Consider the following 19,426-nt stretch of genomic DNA (forward strand, 5'->3'; position numbering starts at 1 on the left):
GAGAGATGCCAACGATGTTTTTCTTGAATGAATGAATGAATTAACCAGAAAAAAAACTGACTATATCTAAAATCTGGAAAGCCGTCAACTATAGAGAGAAACTATGACTGATGAGAACATATGCAGTCATCTGGAGCAGACAGAAGTACCAAGGGCTGTGGACCACTTGTCAATATTTAGAAACAGCAAAAGAATAAGACTGTGCCCAAAAACACTAATGAAGGCTGGTGAGTAGGAATCAGGGAAAATGTATTTCACTGGAAATCAAGAGAAGAAAGTTGAGGACATGAGGGATACACCTCAGAGTTTAAGTTAGGTGACAACTAAAAAGAATGTACTAGGTTTGGCAGCATGGTGGTCATCAATGCTAAGAGGAGAAATGCCACTCCAGTGGGTGGATTAGAACCACGCTTGTGCAAAAGCAAAGCCAGAGCTACAACTGGATCCTTTTCCACTGACTTTCTCATGAAGATCAAACAAGAGCTATTTTCTTAGAAAACTGTCTCTCAGCTGTCATGAACATGTTCTTTCAGATTAAAATGTGCCTTTTGGATAGTTTACTCAGTCCTAATGGGCATATATGTATTGCAAATGTTTAGATCTCACTGAGAGGTCTAGACTGCCCAAGACATCAAAAAGTAGCACTATAACAAGAAGTCAAATTGTTTTCTACACAGGAAAAGAAAGATGTTTCTGCTGGGTGGAGGGTAAATCCCTGTAGATATTGTGTCATGGAATCTGCTAGAGTCACCTGGTGTCGTGCTTTTTCAAAGGCCCTTCCTGAAAATGATAAAATCTCTGCTAAGGAAGCAAGGGGACCCAAATGGAGCCCAGGAGGGAAAGCAGCCTCTGGCTACTCCTCCTCCATCAAAAATGCATGCATTATGGCATTTAACAGAGGAGCAAGTAACAGAATGAGTTATAAAAAAGAAAATAAATAAGTTGTTAAAATTCAATATTTAGAAAAAACAATTTTTGCAAAAAATATGTTATCTTGAAATATGAATAAGATAACTTTTAATAATGAACGAAAATAAACATTTATTAATTGATGAAACATAAAGTAGACATAAACAAATCCATGACTGTACTTGGAGACTACAAAACCTTCTCTTAGCAAGTGATAGAGCTACACAGAAAAGCAACAGGGATACAGGCAATCTGAGCAATACTGTTAACCATAAAACAAAGCTCAAAAATCAAGGGAACTGAAATTACTTTTCCCATGAGAAATACCTTATTTTGAGCAGATACTAGAGGACTTGATATTAAGTAAATAAATCATCTCTCTGTGATGTATTAGAGTGTTTTTATTGGAGTTATTTGTTTGTTTGTCAGCCTAATGCATGTATACAACATATTCTGATCATTCTCAGGTCCCATTACCCTCTCTTTTCCCTTTCCCTTCTCATTGCTGCTGTCACCATTCTTCCAAATCAGTCTTCCTCGTGTGTGTGTGTGTGTGTGTGTGTGTGTGTGTGTGTGTGTGTGTGTGTGCAGAGCTCTGGAGGCCCACAGCTGCAGGGTGTTCATTATTGCAATGACAGTGCCATGTCCAAAGGACAGCGTTTCATAGTTCTTCCCATCCTTCAGCACATACAAGCACCCACTGCCTTCCATCACGTTCCCTGGACCTTGAAGCACAGTGACCTGTTTAAGGATGAGGACTTAACAGATGTAGTGAAAGATTTTTAATCAAGTAAAAGAAGTAGTCAACATTTTTCAAGTAAAGAGCTAAAGGAAAAATTAAAGGGGTAAAATAAATCTTATTCAACCTAATTAAATTCTAATTTAATGATTACAAATCAATAAAATAAAATTATAAAACATAAAGTTCCAAACATGAAATATTACAATAGGCGTTGGAGAGGGAAAAGAATATGATCAAAATACATTGCATAAAAAATTGTCGATAATAAAATTAAACAAAACATAAAATATATGATAAAATACAGTGAAGATCAAGAGAAATCGAAGACTGAGTGAGTCTAGGGACATAAATTTTAAAATAAAATATAACAATAGAGATAGACTGTTATTAATTGACTATTCTGACAATTGTTTAGTAGTACCAAACAGCTATAGTTGCTTTCCCAATTAATGACATATTCGGGTAATAATATAGTGCTTACACCAGTCAACTAGATTTCCTGGTAAGAGGAATTATTTTCTGAACTAGACACTCAATGGTACCATGTACGAGTACTACTTCAATGCTGAAAATGCTTCAACTAGATGATTACATTTGTCCAGGCAAAGTATTATGTCAACTAACAATAGTCCTTGGTGAGACTCTCAGTATAAAGAGTTGATATACATCTTCCCCACATCACATGTGAGATATGTTACTCCAGCTGAAAAACCCTCTATCTGTTTTTGTTTTCTGCTGAAATGTCTCTCTCTTTTTGCAAACTTGTGCTTACTCACTGTCCACATGAAATTTCCTCACCATATGAAATTTGGAAAATATTTCCAGTCATTCATGATTATCTGATCAGAGTGCTGATTACACTACTTAATTTGTTTTCTGTGGCTTTCTCATTTAAGAAGCTGTAACCTAAAGAAGACAGAAATCATGGGTAGTTCTTTGTATAACCCTAGGACAGTGTTTGATGCAGTCCTACTAAGTGCTTACAGTATGAATGAGTGAAGGAAGGCTCTGGGCACCCCACAGTAATTAACTTGATCATTCAATGATGTTCAACTATGTTATGAACAAAGTCTCTTCTTGTTCCCTAAAAAAAGAAGAAAATAGTTCAACTGAAAAGATATAGCTCATAAAGTCAAGCCATGCAAAGAAATAACACTAATACATAAATCCCAATGCAGGATCCTAAGAAACATGAAAAACCAAGACAACACAACCCCTTCAAAAAGTATTAGTATCATAGCAATGGCATCTAATGGTAGTGAGTTAGATAAAATCCCAGAGAACTCAAACTAGTGATTATAAATATAGTCAAAGATACAACAAACAGCTGAATGAAATAAGAAAGACTATGAATAACATGAAATAAAATTTTCAACAAAGAAATACAGTTATTTAGGAGAAACCAAATTTCAATGTTGGAAATAAAAATTATGTTGAAATACTTAGCAGTAGAATGGATCAGAACATCTGAACTGGAAGACAATGTGAAAAAATTAGAATAATCTAATTCAACTGGTTCAAAAAAACAAGAATAAGAGGGCATTAGTAAGAAGAATTCTAAAATATACAGTACCCTCTGAAAATATCAATTTTAGTGGTTATAGACATAGAAAAAATAATCTTATTATAAAAACATAGAAAATGATTTCAAAATATTGTAACAGAAAATTTCAGAGTTAGAAAAAGAGATACCAATCCAGATACAGGAAATACTTAGGATACCAAACATACAAAACCAGAAAAGAACCTCAATCTGGTCATATTGCTATTAAAATACTAAGTATACAGTACCAAAAAAGTATATTGAAACCAGCAAGAGAGAAATGCCAAGTCATTAAAAAAAGGGGTCCATTGGATTACTCAACTGAAACTTTAAAAGCCAAAAGGGTTTAGAAATGATTTATTTCAAGTTCTGAAAGATAACAATTGCCAATCAAAAACATTATACCCAGCAAAGATATCTGTCATAATTGAAGGAAAAAAGTAAGAACTTCATATAATAAAAGTAGACTAAAGGAACTATGAACACATCTCCACAGAAGATACACCCTCCCATGAAGCAGGCCTCAGGGAAGAATAAGCCATTCTAGAATGATTATAATCAAGAGAGGAAAAGAAAAAAAAACACTACAAAATCAACAAAATAGCAGGAATTAATAAACTCTTCAATAATAACTCTAAATCTTAATCAGCCCAATTCCTCAATCAAAAGACACAGACTGATTATATGAAAAAGCATGAGCCATCTATTGGTTGCTTCTAAGAAATAAACCTTACTATAAGACACCATCTTAGGGAAAAAGGGTAGAAAAATGTATTCAAAGCAAGTAGACAAGCAGGTGTCACTGTTCTAAAAAAGGGAAAAAATAGACTTCAAGTCAAACTTAGAGAGAAAAGATAAAGAATATTGTTGTGGAATCATCCTTCTGTACACTATCAATATGTATTACTCTCATTGGCTAATAAAGACACTGATTGGCCTATAGCAAGGCAGGATAAAGCTCAGCAGGCCATTCAAACTGAGGATGCTGGGATGAAGAAGGATGGAGTCAGAGAGTCACTGGCAGACCCAGAGAAAACAAGATGGGCACACCTTACTGAGAAAATGTACCAAGCCATGTGGCAAAGCATAGATAAGAAATATGGGTTAATTTAAATATAAGAGTTAGCTAGTAGCAAACCTGAGCTATCGACCAAACATTTATAACTAATATAAGCCTCATTGTGTTTATTTGGGAGCTGATGGTGGGACAGAAACTTCTGCCTACAGAATATCACTTCATACTTTTCCAGGGAATATGTTAGTATTCCAAACATATATGCCCCAGAACCTAACATGATAGCTCAGTGGTTAAGAGCACTGGCCACTCTTCCAGAGTACCAGGGTTTAATTTCCAGCACCTATGTTGCAGCTCACAACTGTTTGTAACTCCAGTTCAAGGGCATCTAATACCCTCTTCTGGCCTCTGTGGGCACTGCATACACATAGCACACAGATATACTTGCAGCCAAAGTATTCATATGCATTGACAAAATATGCATTAACAAAAATTAAATTAAATTTTAAAAATAGACATGTGTGTCCCAAACACAAGTACATTCAAGTTCATAAAACAAGTATGACTTGAGGTAAATCAAAGATTAACCTCTTTGGACAAGAGTAGTGGATGACTTCAAAATCCTATTCTCAACAATTGACAGATCATCATAAAAAAAAATAGAGATATATCTTAATTAAATAACATAATAGATCAACTGGACTTAACAGACCTCTACAGAACATTCCATCCAAACAATGTAGTACACACATTTTTCTCAGCAGTCCATTTTAGGACACAAAAATGTCTTAACAAACATAAGGAAATTGAAATAATTCCTTGCATTCTATCAGATCACAATGGAATAAGGCTTCAAATCAATAACAAGAGAAATCTCAGAACATATACAAACTCATGGAAATTAAACAAAACATTATTAAACAATAAATAGGTCCTTGAAGAAACTAAGAGGGAAATAAATTCATTCTTAGAGTTCAGTAAAAATTAAAACACAATATACCAAAATCTGTGGGATACAATGAAAGCAACCATAAGATAGAAGTTAACAGTCTAAGTGCCTACACTGAGAAATCTCAGATAAGTAATGTAATGATACACCTCAAAGCTCTGGGAAATAAAAGCAAGCCAAGTCCCACACACAAGGTGGAAGTATTTTTGATGAGAAGTTAGTCCAGAAAACAAATTAATTTCCTTGTATTTTTTTTAATATATAGAAATTTTCAATCCAATCATTTAACGTGAAAAAAAGCTAACTTTTTTTTTTTTTTTGAGACAGAGTTTCTCTGTGTAACAGTCCTGACTGTCCTGGAACTCACTTTGTAGACCAGGCTGGCCTCAAATTCACAAAGATTCACCTGCCTCTGCCTCCCAAGTGCTGAGATCAAAGACATGTGACACCACTGCCCAGCTGAAAAAAAAAAAACGGTAACTCTTAACAACTTGGGGCACTTGAAAGAAACAAAAAGAAAACCATTGGAGGAGAAAATTTGTGGTTGATTTTTAAACTGTATTGAATTTTATTTTAGTTTGAGTACGTGTACGATGGGGAGCTCGTGCATTTGTGAAGACTGTAGGAGTCATTTATCTCCTGCTGCCATATGTGTCTCAAGGATCAGGTCATCAGGCTTAGGGACTGATGCCTTAATCTGCTGAGTCATCTCTCCAGCTCTAAATAGGAGACAATTCTTGTATGGTAGGCTGCCTAGGAGTCACACCATACAGCATGGAGAAAGGAAAGAGTCCTACTGAAGAGATTACAAAGAGTTAAGGATCAGGTTATACACTGTTGGGGTTTTCTCAGAAAATTATACTAGAAACTGTTACAAGACAAGGCTTTGAAGGTAAATGAGTAAATAGAGTTGTTTTGGGGGTTTTGGGGGGGTATGAGAAATTAATGTTTGTAGATGCATGGTACATTTCAAAGTGGTAAGAAACAAACTTTCTGGGCACTATAAACCGAAAGTCTCATCTTCCCCTAGAACCCCTGCTTGTGTTCAGAGGTATAAGGACACTGGCACTACATCTCCTTCTTCTTTTCTCCTTGTTTACGTTAGAGGAATTTGTTTCTGTTTTCTCCCAGGAGGAAAGATCAGCAGCTGTTTGAGCAATTCTATTTAAACAGCCAGATCCATAATTGCACAGTTCCTCCCCAAAGCACAGCTTCCGTTGCACCGTGCCAGAAAGAAAAACCAGTACATTTGTTTATGTCAGAATGTTAACAAATGTTAACAGTCAAGATAATATGAAAAAACATAGCTTTAAATTTCATCATTAAACATCAAAACACACTCCCACCAGGAGAGTAAATAGGCTAACTGCAAATCTTCACCTCTCTCTCCTCTCCTCCACATCTAATCCCCAGGTCTCATCACTAGCTCTTCAACAAACCACCTCCCTTCCCCCACCCCCATCTCTGTATCTCACATAGATCTTCCCCTCCTAACATCCTTCCCCCAACTCATTGGTTTATCTCAGCCCCCGACTCCAGCTGGAACTTCTGGGGAACCTAGAGGCCACTCAGGCCAGGAGAGCAAATAGGCTGACTGGAGATCTTCCCACTCCTCAAAATCCAGTCTTGTCCCCAGCTCTGTAGCAGACCACCTGCTGCAATCTCCCTTCTCCTCCTGTCCCCATTTCCAGAGGACCACACAGATACCCCTCAAACTCCCCTCCCCACCATTTACTGCTTTATCCCAGTTCCCAACTCCAGCAAGCATTTCCTGGGAACCTGCAGGCCACTTTTCAGTAGCTCATGGAAACTTTCTCCAAAATTGACCACACACTCAGACATAAAACAAGTCTCAACACATAGAAGAAATTTGAAATAACACCCTGCATCCTATCAGATCACCAGAGATTGAAGCTGGATATCAACATCAACACAGAGCTTACAAATGCATGAAAACAACTCACTACTGAATGAAAAATGGATCAAGACATAAACTAAGAAAGACTTTCCAAAATTGAATGAAAATAAATATACAATATACCCAAACTTATGGGACACAATAAAGGTGTTGTAAGAGGCAAGCTCATAGCATTAGCTTCCTACATTTAAAAAAAAAAATTGGAGAAATGTCATACTAGTAACTTAACAGCAAATCTGAAAGCTCTAGAATAAAAATAAGAAACCATATCCAAAAGGAGTAGATGGCAAAAAATAATCAAACATGGGGCTGAAATTACTAAAGTAAAATCAATAAATAAAAACCAATACAAAGAACCAATGAAACCAAGAGTTGGTTCTTTGAGCAAATCAATAATATTGATTAAACCCCTATTCAAATTAACTAAAAAGCAGAGAGAAAATTCCAAATTAACAAAATTAGAAATGAAAAGGGAAGATAACAATAGACACCAAGAAAATCCAGAGAATAAGGACATACTTTAAAACCTGTACTACACCAAATTGGAAAATCTAAAAGAAATGGATATTTTTCTTTCTTTCTTTCTTTTGGTTTTTCGAGACAGGGTTTCTCTGTGTAGTTTGGGTGCCTGTCCTGGATCTCACTCTGTAGACCAGGCTGGCCTCGAACTCACAGAGATCTGCCTGGCTCTGCCTCCCAAGTACTAGGATTAAAGGCGTGTACCACCACCGCCTGGTGGATAATTTTCTCAATAGACCTCTTGCCAGACTTAAATCAAGACTAGATAAGCAATTTAAACAGACCTATTACTCCTAGTGAAATGAAACAGTCATTAAAAGACTACCAACCAAAGAAAGCCCAGGGCCAGATGGTTTTAGTGCAGAATTCTACCAGACTTTCAAAGAAGGGTTAATGTCAATACACCTCAAATTATTCCACAAAATAGAAAAAAAAGGAACATTACCCAATTTTTTATATGAGGGCACAGTTACCCTGCTATACAAACCACATAAAGACCCAACAAATAAAGAAAAGTACAGAATGATTTTCCTTATGAACATAGATGCAAAAATTCTCAATAATATACTTGTAAACCAAATCCAGCATATCTAAAAAATCATCCACAATGATCAAGAAGACTTCATCCTATCGCTGCAGGGATGACTCAACATACATAAAATCAGTAAGCGTAACCCATCATATAAACAAACTGAAAGACAAACAGGACATGATCATCTCATTAGAAAATGCAGAAAGGGCCTTTGAAAAATCCATGATGCCTCTTCATGATAAAAGTCCTGGAGAGATTAGGGAAACAAAAGACATACCTCAACATAATAAAATAAGGGCAGTTTCCAGCAAGCCTATAGCCAACATCAACTTAGATGGAGAGAAACTCAAAGCAATTCCACTAAGACCAAGAAGAAGATAATGTGGTCCATTCTCTCCATCTATTCAAAATAGTCCTCAAAATTGTAGCGAGAGCAACAAGACAATGAAGGAGATCAAGGGGACACAAATTAGAAAAGAAGAAGTCGAAGTATCATTATTTGCAGATGATATGATAGCATACATAAGTGATCCTAAAAATTCTACAACTGATAAAGGGTTTCAGCAAAGTAGCTAGATACAAAATTAACTCACAAAAATCAGCAGCCCTTAGCCGGGCGGTGGTGGCGCACGCCTTTAATCCCAGCACTCGGGAGGCAGAGGCAGGAGGATCTCTGTGAGTTTGAGGCCAGCCTGGTCTACAAAGTGAGTTCCAGGAAAGGCGCAAAACTACAGAGAAACCCTGTCTCGAAAAAAAAAAAAAAAAATCAGCAGCCCTCCTATATACAAACAACAGTCCAAGAAAGAAATCAAGGAAATGACACTTTTCATAATAGCCTCAAATAATACAAAAATATCTTAGGGTAATTCTAAAAAAGCATGTTAAAGACTTATATATTAAAGTTTTCAAGACAATGAAGAAAGAAATTAGAGAAGACATCAAAAAATGGAAAGATCTCCCATACTCTTACATTGGTAGGATTAACATAATAAAAATGGCCATCCTACAAAGGCAATCTATAGATTCAATGCAATCCCCATCAAAATTCGAAAATAATTCTTCACAAAATTGTTCTTGGTTTTGGTTTTGGTCTTTTTGACTTTTGTTGTTGTTATTTTGTTTTGTTTTTTAAAGATAGCATCTCACCTATGTAGTGTGGGGGTGGCCAAAACAGCTTGACCACACAGCTGCCATGACAGGCTTAGAGGCCCAGACACGGCTTCTGGCAGGCAACATCTGGACCCAAGAAAAGTTATAAGCTGACCCCACCCAGGGAGGGCCTGCATGTAAGGGGAAATCCTGACATTCCAAACATTCCCTATAACCCTAGACAAATGTCAGCCAATCAGGGTCCTGAAGCCTAGAAATCCCCTCACCCCAACCTCTGCCATGATAAAATCCCCACCCTGCTTGGGTTCAGGGCTCTCTGCTTTCACTGTTGAGTTGGACAGAGTCCACACTCCAAGCTTGAAAATAAAGGCTCTTTGCTTTTGCATTTGGGATTTGGGATTCGGTCTTCATGGTGGTCTTTTAGGGGTCCCTATGATCTGGACATAACAGTAGCCTTGGCTGTCCTGAAATTCAATATATAGACCAGGCTGGCCTAAAACTAACAGAGATCCATCTGCCTCTGCCTCCCAAGTGCTGGGATTAAAGTCATGTGCCAAAAACACCAGGCTCAATTCTTTACATACCTTAAAAAGACAATTTTCAGCTTTGCTTGAAAACATTATGGAAAACCCATAATAGCTTTTTAAAAATCTTGAATAATAAGAGAACTGAAGGAGCTATTATTATCACCAATTTCAAGTTGTACTACAGAGCTATTGCAATAAAAACAATGTGGTACAGGCACAAAACCAGACAAGTTAATCAACGGAATTGAATTGACGATCCAGACAAATATCCACATGCCTAGGGACAGCTGATTTTTTATAAAGAAGCCAGAAAAAAAAAGACAGCATCTTCAACAAATGGTGCTGGTCAAACTGAAGGGCTGCACATAGAAGAATTCAAATAGAGGCATACTTATCACCCTGCACAAAACTCAAGTCCAAATGGATCAAAGACTCGAATATAAAGCTGGATACATTGAACCTGGCAGAAGAGAAAGGGAGAAACAGACTTCCACTCATTGGCACAGGAAAAGACTTTCTGAACAGAACACGATCAGCACAGGCACTAAGGTAAACAGTTAATAAATGGGGCCTCATGAAGCCAAGAAGCTTCTGCACCATGGAAATCAAAACGGAAGTTCCTCAGAAAATTGGGACTCAGTCTAACTCAATAAGATCCAGCTATACCACTTTCAGACATACACCCAAAAGAGGTTCTCTCCTACCATAAGGACACTTGCTCACCTATGTTCATAGTGGCTTTATTCATAATAGTCGGAAACTGAAAACAACCTAGATGTCCCTCAACCAAATAATGGATAAAGAAAATGTGATACATTTACAAAATGGAGTATTACTCAGCTGTTGAAAAAAAAAATGACATCATGAAATGTGCAGGCAAATGGATGGAACTAGAAACCCACACCCAGAAAGACAAGCATGATACATACTCTGGTTTCTGGATGGATATTAGCTGTTAAGTAAAGGATAATCATGCTATAATGCATAGACCCAGAGAGACTAAGTACCAAAGAGAGCTGGGAGGAGGGGGGAATTCATGGATCTCCCTTGGAAGGGGAAATAGAATAAATTATGCAGGTGGACTGGGGGCAGGTGTGGATGGGAACACAAGGAATCAGGTGGGGGAGGGAGAGAGTACTGGTAGAGACAACTGGAATGGGGGGGGGGTGGCTTGGGGGAGGTTGATATGGAAACTTCCTAGAACCTATGAAGGTGACCCTAGCAAGGACTCCTAATAAAGGAAGATACAGAGCCTGAATCAGACATCTTCTGTTACCAGACAAGGCACCCAGTGCTGGGACTAGGACATCAACCCAGCCACAAAACCTTTGACCCACAACCTGTCCTGCTTGCAATATGTTCTAGTACAGTGGTGGTTCAGAGCTCCTAGGAATGGCCAATCAATAATTGGTCTAACTTGAGGTCACAGGGAGCACATGCCTGACACTGCTTGTATGGCCAGGAACCAGAAGCTGGAAAGCCCATAGACCTAGAGTAGAACCAAACACAACTGAAAAAAAGAAAAGTCAATGAAATGGTTTCTAATGATATTCTAACTCATAAATCAGTGCCTATCCTAATCATCATCAAAAAGGCTTCCTCCAGTTGCTGAGGGGAGCAGATACAGACACACAGCCAACCACTAGGTGGAGCTCAGGGAACCTCTCAGAAGAAAACAGGGAAGGATTGTAGGAGCCAGAGGGGTTAAGGACACCAGGAGAACATGGCCCACAGAGTCAACTAAGCAAACTTCATAGGGACTCACAGAGACTGAACTGACAACCAGGGAGCCTACATGAGACTGACCTAGGCCCTCTGCATATATGTTACAATTATGTAGCTTGGTCTTCTCCTGGGACTCCTAACTGTGGGAGCAGGGTTACCTCTGACTCTTTTGCCTGCTTTTGGGACCCTTTTCCTCCTGCTGCATGGGCTCATCCAACCTTGGTATGATGGTATGCTGTTCTCAGTGGATATCCCTGGGAGGTTTGCTCTTTTTTGAAAGGAAATGGAAGAGCAGTGGATCTGGTGCAGGGAGGGGACTGAGAGAAGTGGAGGGAGGGGAAACTGTGGGTAGGATGTAATATATAAGAAAAGAATAATTAAAAAGATAAAAAGAAAGAGTATAATAGAGTATATGACTTGAAGACAAAGAAGGATTCTTTCAACAAAAGGCAGACACACACACACACATACACACACACACACACACACACACACACCATAAACTAAAAGGAAATAATCAAAAAATGCAGCTACAGATAAAAATATATAATTAAATAATAAATTCACTAATGTGGAAGAAAAAAGATATTGGACAACAAGCACTGGGCACATTTATTTTTCTACTTCATTTATCTATCTTTGCCTCCAAATGTATTTTATTGGTTAGCATTGATGCTTTATGTAATATTACATATAATCTTGGGAGACAGTTGCTTTGATTTGCTGAGATACACACACACACACACACACACACACACACACACACACACACATTTTTTAGAGGAGATTACAGAAGTAGGCTGTTACGTAATTGCATCCATTTGGCAATACCCCTTTTTCTTAGGTAACCATAGATAACAGCCTATACCTAAATCATCATTTTCACAAAGAGACTTCTAGGCCAAGAGAAAAGCTCAGAATCACAGTTTCTGTAGCACTAAGTGCCAAATGAGAGTAATGTGGTCGGTATTTCAAACTATCTCAATAAGCCTTAGCAAGTTACATCATAAAAACAACAGAAAGTCTGTCTAAAGCTACCCAGGACGGACCAACTAATTTACATTATTTCTTTTGTACACAGGCTGTTATCCTGCACTAAGAGAAATATTTAAAGAGTTTCTCTGATTTGAAGATGCTGGGTGGGCTGGCTGGGAAACAGATTGTTCTTGAGGCAGTTCAGTGGCGTCTTCCTTGTCTCTGCTGCAAGCCCTCACCTGACAGTCTTCGCATCGATAATCTGTGCCATCATACAGTCTATCCATTCATATAATAGCTATTTGTAAACTGGCTCTGTGCTACAATCCTTCACTATTAAATGTCTCAGTAACTGTACTCTACCTTTAATGTCTATTTAAAGACCTAATATTAAGTCTAAACTCCACAACTTATATTGTATTCTCAAACCAAGTATTTTACTTCCCTAAACTGAAGTTTGTACATCTGTAAAATAATAATAAATACCTCCTAGGGCGGTTGTTAGGGATTACTGAAATGTGTAAATGGAGCACAGCTTTAACATGATGCTTACTCTGACAACACTTGTCATCTTGAGTGTAATATAAATAATAAGTGGTAAAAACTGGCTATTTGACCAATAAACAAGTCAGAGTATAAAGGCATCTATCATATTAAATTATGGATAATTTTCATGACTTCTTAATTACCTTTGGAAAGACCTTACCCCCATTTTAGGTATGGTGTCTCATGTCTGTAGTACAAGTTCTTTAATATACACATATAAGCTTCAAATAGGATTAAGAACTAAATTTCAAAAGCAAAATTTTAAGATTGTTAGCAAAAGCATGTAGCTAAAGTTTTCCTGCCTGGCCCACAGTCAGGACAAATCTCTCTCACCTGCCAGTCCCACAGCCGTCAGACCCAACCAAGTAAACACAGAGACTTATATTGGTTACAAACTGTATGGCCATGGCAGGCTTCTTGCTAACTGTTCTTACAGCTTAAATTATTCTATTTCCATTAATCTATACCTTGCCACATGGCTCGTGGCTTACCGGCATCTTCACATGTTGTTTGTCATCGTGACGGCTGGCAGTGTCTCTCTGACTCAGCCTTCCACTTCCCAGCTTTATTCTCCTCCTTGTCCTGCCTATACTTCCTGCCTGGACACTGGCCAATCAGTGATTTATTTATTGACCAATCAGCAACACACTTGACATACAGACCATCCCACAGCAAAAGCATTATCTTTATCACTTTGAACAAGAGACTATTCTATAAACAATATATAGGCGTTGTACATAATTAAGAAAAAGAATGATTAAGCTGGCTACAGGAGACTTAGTTTTCTGCCTCAAAAGCCATAATTTTAAACAAAATAAGCACCACAGATTGTATTTGTTTTTTCTGTTTCCTGTAGAGCATATAGTGTAAAGAATACTTACACACACATTCATCTTAGTCTTCGAGGTTGCTTCGAGTATATTGAGTGGCTGACAAATGGTCAACATTTATTTCACGCAGTTTAGGAAGGCTGTGACATACAAGATAAGACCAACAGATTTGATGTCTACTTCTTGGTTCATCATCAGCCATCTTTTCACTGTTCTAATGTGATAGAAGGAGAAAGCTCTCTGATATCTCTTTCATGGGGTCACTAATCTCATCCACTTGGGTTTCACCCTATCTGCCAATTACCTAAGGCCCTCCACATAGCATCAGCATACAAATTTGGAGGAGGCATAAATATTCAGTCTATGAAACATCCATATTTATCCAAATAGAAAATATTTAAAGACAATACATAATTCCTATTAATCAACATAAAACAAAAACTAGGAAAAGAACAAAATTATATAATTTTCAAGAAAAAAGATGGAATTGGATACCAGCATGTTACACGAAATAAGCCAGACTTGGGGAAGACAAATACTGTCCGTTATCTCTCATATGTGGAGTCTCGCTTTTGAAAAACCAAAACAGGAAAATAAAAGGGAGGTGAATATAAGAGGAAGGCAGTAGCAGTTCACAGGAGGGACAAGAGAAAGTAAGAGAGGAAGTGAGTGTAACCAGAGTAAATGGCACACATACCAAAAACATCGTAAGAACTCCCTTTTATTGCAATGCACATATAATAACAATAATAAAATTAGGGGCCGGGGAGGTAATTCAGATATGATCAGAGGTTACACTGCTCTTGCAGAGAACCTAAGTTTAGTTCCCAGTACCCACATTGGGCAGCTCACAATGACCTCTAACTCTAGCTCCTGGGAATCAGGTATCCCCTTCTGGACTCCACAGGCACCTGCATTCACATGCACAAACCAACACACACACACACACACACACACACACACACACACACACACACACACACACACACACACACACACTTTAATAAAAGTAAACATTTAAATAAGAAACTTGTAAAGACTGAGAATGCAGCTAAATGGCTCTTGCTTCATTTTTTGGATATGCATACAGCCCCAGGCTCAATCTCTAGCGTGGTCTGGGGGCAAGAGGAGTCATAACTCCAAAATACCATCATTTTACAAGATACTTAGGGCAGGACTTCAATGGGGATGAGAGCAATGCAAATCAAATGGGCAATTATTTTAAGTCTAATAACATCACATGTATCAAGACAAAGGAACAAAAGTATCTCATCCACTGTCCTGGGAGCAGAAAGTAGCATATTTTAAAGTATACCTACCCTAGGAAACCTGAAGACAGATACTGTAGCCCAGTTATTGAATGATTTTGTGTTTAATCTGAGAAATTGTCAAAGGTTTCTCAGTAAGGTTTCTTAGCACTTAGGAGGCTTAGTAAGAAAAAACTTGAGTTTAAGGATGAACTGGGCTCCATGGAAGAAAAAAAACCAAAAACAAAAAAGAAGCATCCTGAACATATACCAACAAGGGGGTGAGAAAGCAAACTGTAGAGCATGCTTTAATACTATGAAACTACAGGAGAAATCTGTGGACAGAAGCTACTTGGGGCCACAAGTAGAAATCTCATAATAATGAACCATAAAAGGCAAATTGCAAAAGAATAAATGCAGTGTAATAAACATTTAAATGTAGCTTAAAATATGCTAAATAAAGCATATCTTGTTTATAGATTTACATGTGTAATGACTGCATAATACACACTTAGCTGCTTTTAAATCAATAAATATATAATTCCCAAATGTTAACAGTTTTGTCATTAAAACATTTGCCAATATAAATTCTTGATTAGGCTCAGGGGACTAGGTAGCCTTCTCCAGATCACACAAGTCAATTAGAACACAGCTGTAAATGGTCATGATGGCTAAATACAAAGAAGCTATTTTGGAGTCCTTAAAGTTTTTTTTTCACTGTACATAGAATAAAAACTAAATGTCAGTTTAAATGCTGCTTAAACTATCTTCACATATTTTAAAATGCTGCACACACATTTAAATATAACGCCTATGAAATGGGCCAGACAGGACGGCACAGCAGATTTGCTCGGATTATACCAAATGGCTTTAGCAAGCCCCTTATTCGGGTTATTTTAAACTCACTCTGTTCACCTGTGAAGTCTTACAAACTTCAGTTTCCCTGTTTGTCATGTGAACCAGGCTGGCTATTAAGAAAGTACAAAACTTCTTTTAGCAGGAGAAATCAGCTCAAGAGATCTTTTGTTCAGCATGGTAACTGTAGTTAAGAGCAATGTGTTGTATTCTTGAAGACAGATTTTAAGTGTTCTCACCACAAACAACAATATCAGAAGTGCTGACCATGATAAAGGTATTTAGCTATACTTTTAAAAAACTACCGTAATGCTCAGCTATTGCTCCAGTGCCATGAGTGCCACCATGCTCCCACAATGCCCCACCACCACCACCATGATGATAATGGACTAACCCTCTGAAACTTATGTGTCAGTCTCTGGAACTGCGTCAAAGTTCAGAAAGTGGCTTTGAAGGCCTTGGGCAGTACCCAGACCTTGCACCTACAGACGCCCTCAGTCAAATGGCATGCATCATTGGTATAGAGGAGGCCTACAACATCATTAACAGAGACGCTTCTTCAGTATTTGTACTCCCAGAGCAGCCTGATGACTCTTTTCTCATGCACACTGGAAGTCAGGTGGATGTGAGAAGCACATACTGTGTCACCTCGGTGGTCTCTCTGACCAATATCATCACTCCATACCTTTCAGAATGTATAGCAAGGTGCTAGAACTGGGAAGGAGCCAGCAGGGAGCCAGTGGAGAAGCCCATGGTGGCTACACCTTCTGTGGTTTGCTGTGCTGGTAATTCTCAAGAAAAGAACGCTCTTCGAACCTGATCAGCTTGTTACAATGGGTGACAAGGCGACAGATGCAATTTGAAGGGGGTTTTCAGGGCCACTGCAACAAGCTGGTGGACGGCTGCTACTCCCTCTAACAGACAGGGCTCCTGCCCCTGCTGCCCCAAGTGCTGCATGCTCAAGGTGATCCTGTCCTCAGCATGAGTCACTGTATGTTCCCTCAGCAGGCCCTGTAGATGTACATCCTGATGTGCTACCAGTACCCAGCTGGGAGTCTGCTGGACAAACCTGGCAAGTCACTTGACTCCTACCATACTTGTTACTGCCTGAGCATCTTATCCACCACCACCATTTCGGCAAAATGGAACCATGCTGCACGATGTGGTCTGGATGTGCTTGAAAATACTCTGCAGCCAGTTTGCCCTCTGTCCAATGGGCCCAACTAGGTGATCCAGGCCACAGCACAGTTTCTGCAGAAACCAACCCCAGGCTTCGAGGAGTGTGAACATGAGGTGACCTCAGATCCTGACATCAACTAGAGGGCCCATGGCTCTGCTCACCCAACCTCCCCTATCACACAAGGTTTCTCCATTTGTCGAACCAAACAAAGCCATCAGCTCCGGGTTTTGAATACATGGCAGCATGATTTTTAAAATTATTTTCATACGTATCAAACCAAAACTCTGTGAACCTGAGCAGTGGGGTTGGAGAGCAGTGCATGCTGGGAAGAAGCAACCTCTCCGGGTACCCAGCAGCCTGGCCCACCATACTGAAATAGGTATCTGTGAGTATGGCAGCACTCCAGCCCCTGCTGTGATTCCTGCCTACACACCACCATTTATTCAGTCACCGAATGGGCACCCTCTCAGGGGTAGAAATGTCAGCTCTGTACCAGGGTGGGGCTGTGGGTCCCGCCAGCATGAGCTGCATGGAAAAGAGTACTAGACTACAGAAGGGCATGCTTCGGGTTGTCTGCTTTTCCCCAGTCAGCTGCAAAGGACAGCCACTGGGATGGAGGAGAGGGAGAGAGGTCTTACTCCCCTCACACGGGAGAACTGAGCCACACATTTCTCCAAAGGCCATGTTTGGTGCAAGCAAAACTTGTTTTGTCCTATGTATGATGACTTAAACCCAGATAACCAATCCTGAATGGAAAACCAACCTCCAAGTCAGCTCTGGGCCAGAGGAAGCAGCTTCTCCCAGTGCTCAACCCCAGCCTCTCCCAATCTATACCAGGAGAGGCCCCCCTGCTCCTCCTCGAGAGGAAAATGTGGTCGATATGTAAAATAAATGAAAAAATGTTATTTAAATAAAATAAATTTTAAAAAAACCACAAAACCGAAAACAATAAAAAAACAAAATGTCTCAGTGTTTGCTAATAAAAAAAGATATAAAAAGCAAAAACAAGTTGCAGTTCTAAATATTTAACGTGAATTTAAAAGTCACAATATCGAACAGTCTAAGGGAATAAATAACCATAACTAACTAGAAGCCAGGAGGTTTGAGTAGAGTAGCTGAGAAACATTATATGACAGCAGTATAGAATATTAAATACATATCAAATTAAAACTAGAAGATTTAAAAATTGTCTGGAGATACTTTCAAATATAACTTAGAGGTGCACAAGCACACAGCCACTCTATTCCTGCTACACTATCTGTCCTAGCTCCATTCCTGTAGCTGGGATCAAATAGCTTAAGACTTCTCTCATCTCACAATCCCTGGTTAGAATCCATCACTCTGGGAAAGTAAAGAAAGCAGGAACTTGAGGGAGTGAGTGGTCGTATCACACCCACAGTCAAGAGCAAAGAGAAATGACTGTGCTTATTTGTTTGATTTCATGCCTCAACTCTTCAGGATGTCCTGCTTAGGGAATTGTGCTGCCCACAGTGGTCTGTGTCTTCCTGCATCAAGTAACAGTGAAGACAATCCCCCTCAGGAAAACCTGATCTATATAATTCCTCAGTAATAGTCTCTTCCAGGTGACCCTAGGTTGTGTCAAAGTGACAGTTAAAACAAACTATTAGTCTATCTCTGTTCACATCCATCTTCGGGCCTTTCACGTTTTGTTTCCAAAAACACCTGTCCAGAGTTTCTCTCTGCTTGGAATCCATTTCTCCAAGATTTCCAGGGGTCCTATTTGCCATTTCAGTAACATCTTTGATGTCACCTCTCTGATCTCATCCAAAGCAACTCTGTCTTAGTCTAACAGTGCTGCTGCAACAAAATATCACAGCTCAATTAGCTTACAAATGATAAAAATAGATTTCTCACAAGAGTCTGGGAAGTCAGAGATCAATGCACTGGTGTCAAGCACCAACATTGTCTTTTATGTTCCCCTGATCAGTTTGCCTTCATAATACTTTCTTCCCTTTACAAATAACTAAATAGTTAAAATGATTTTTCGTGAAATATCCTGAAGTCATTGTTGAATATGCTATACTTACAGCCTTAGAGTTTAAGTTGGCATGATTATTTCATCTGCTCCATCACTTCATGTAAAGAAAGCATATGCAAATGAGAATTTAAACATGAAAACAAGCAGTGTCAGAATTTAGAAGAATTTAGTGTTAAAAATGATACAATCTCTTGGATAAGCTACTGACATATATAAGTTATATTACATAATTTTATCATTCCTGGAAAAACGCTTCCAATGTGTTTTATCTTTAGAGAGTCAAGAGATTAATGAACCTCATAAAA

General features: G+C 38.7%; 1 protein-coding gene and 1 pseudogene across 13 annotated transcripts in view; one reads left to right on the top strand and one right to left on the bottom strand.

Moving 5' to 3' along the window:
* Dlg2 (discs large MAGUK scaffold protein 2) overlaps window positions 1-19,426 on the bottom strand; it is a 1,877,153-nt gene that overhangs the window by 1,786,956 nt on the left and 70,771 nt on the right. The gene's annotated exons all lie outside the window — the stretch shown is intronic.
* On the top strand, window positions 16,349-17,262 carry LOC128094605 (protein farnesyltransferase subunit beta-like; annotated as a pseudogene).

The sequence above is a fragment of the Peromyscus californicus genome, unplaced genomic scaffold, assembly GCF_007827085.1.
Source record: "Peromyscus californicus insignis strain IS unplaced genomic scaffold, ASM782708v3 Scaffold_4__1_contigs__length_199733344, whole genome shotgun sequence".
Taxonomy (NCBI): domain Eukaryota; kingdom Metazoa; phylum Chordata; class Mammalia; order Rodentia; family Cricetidae; genus Peromyscus; species Peromyscus californicus.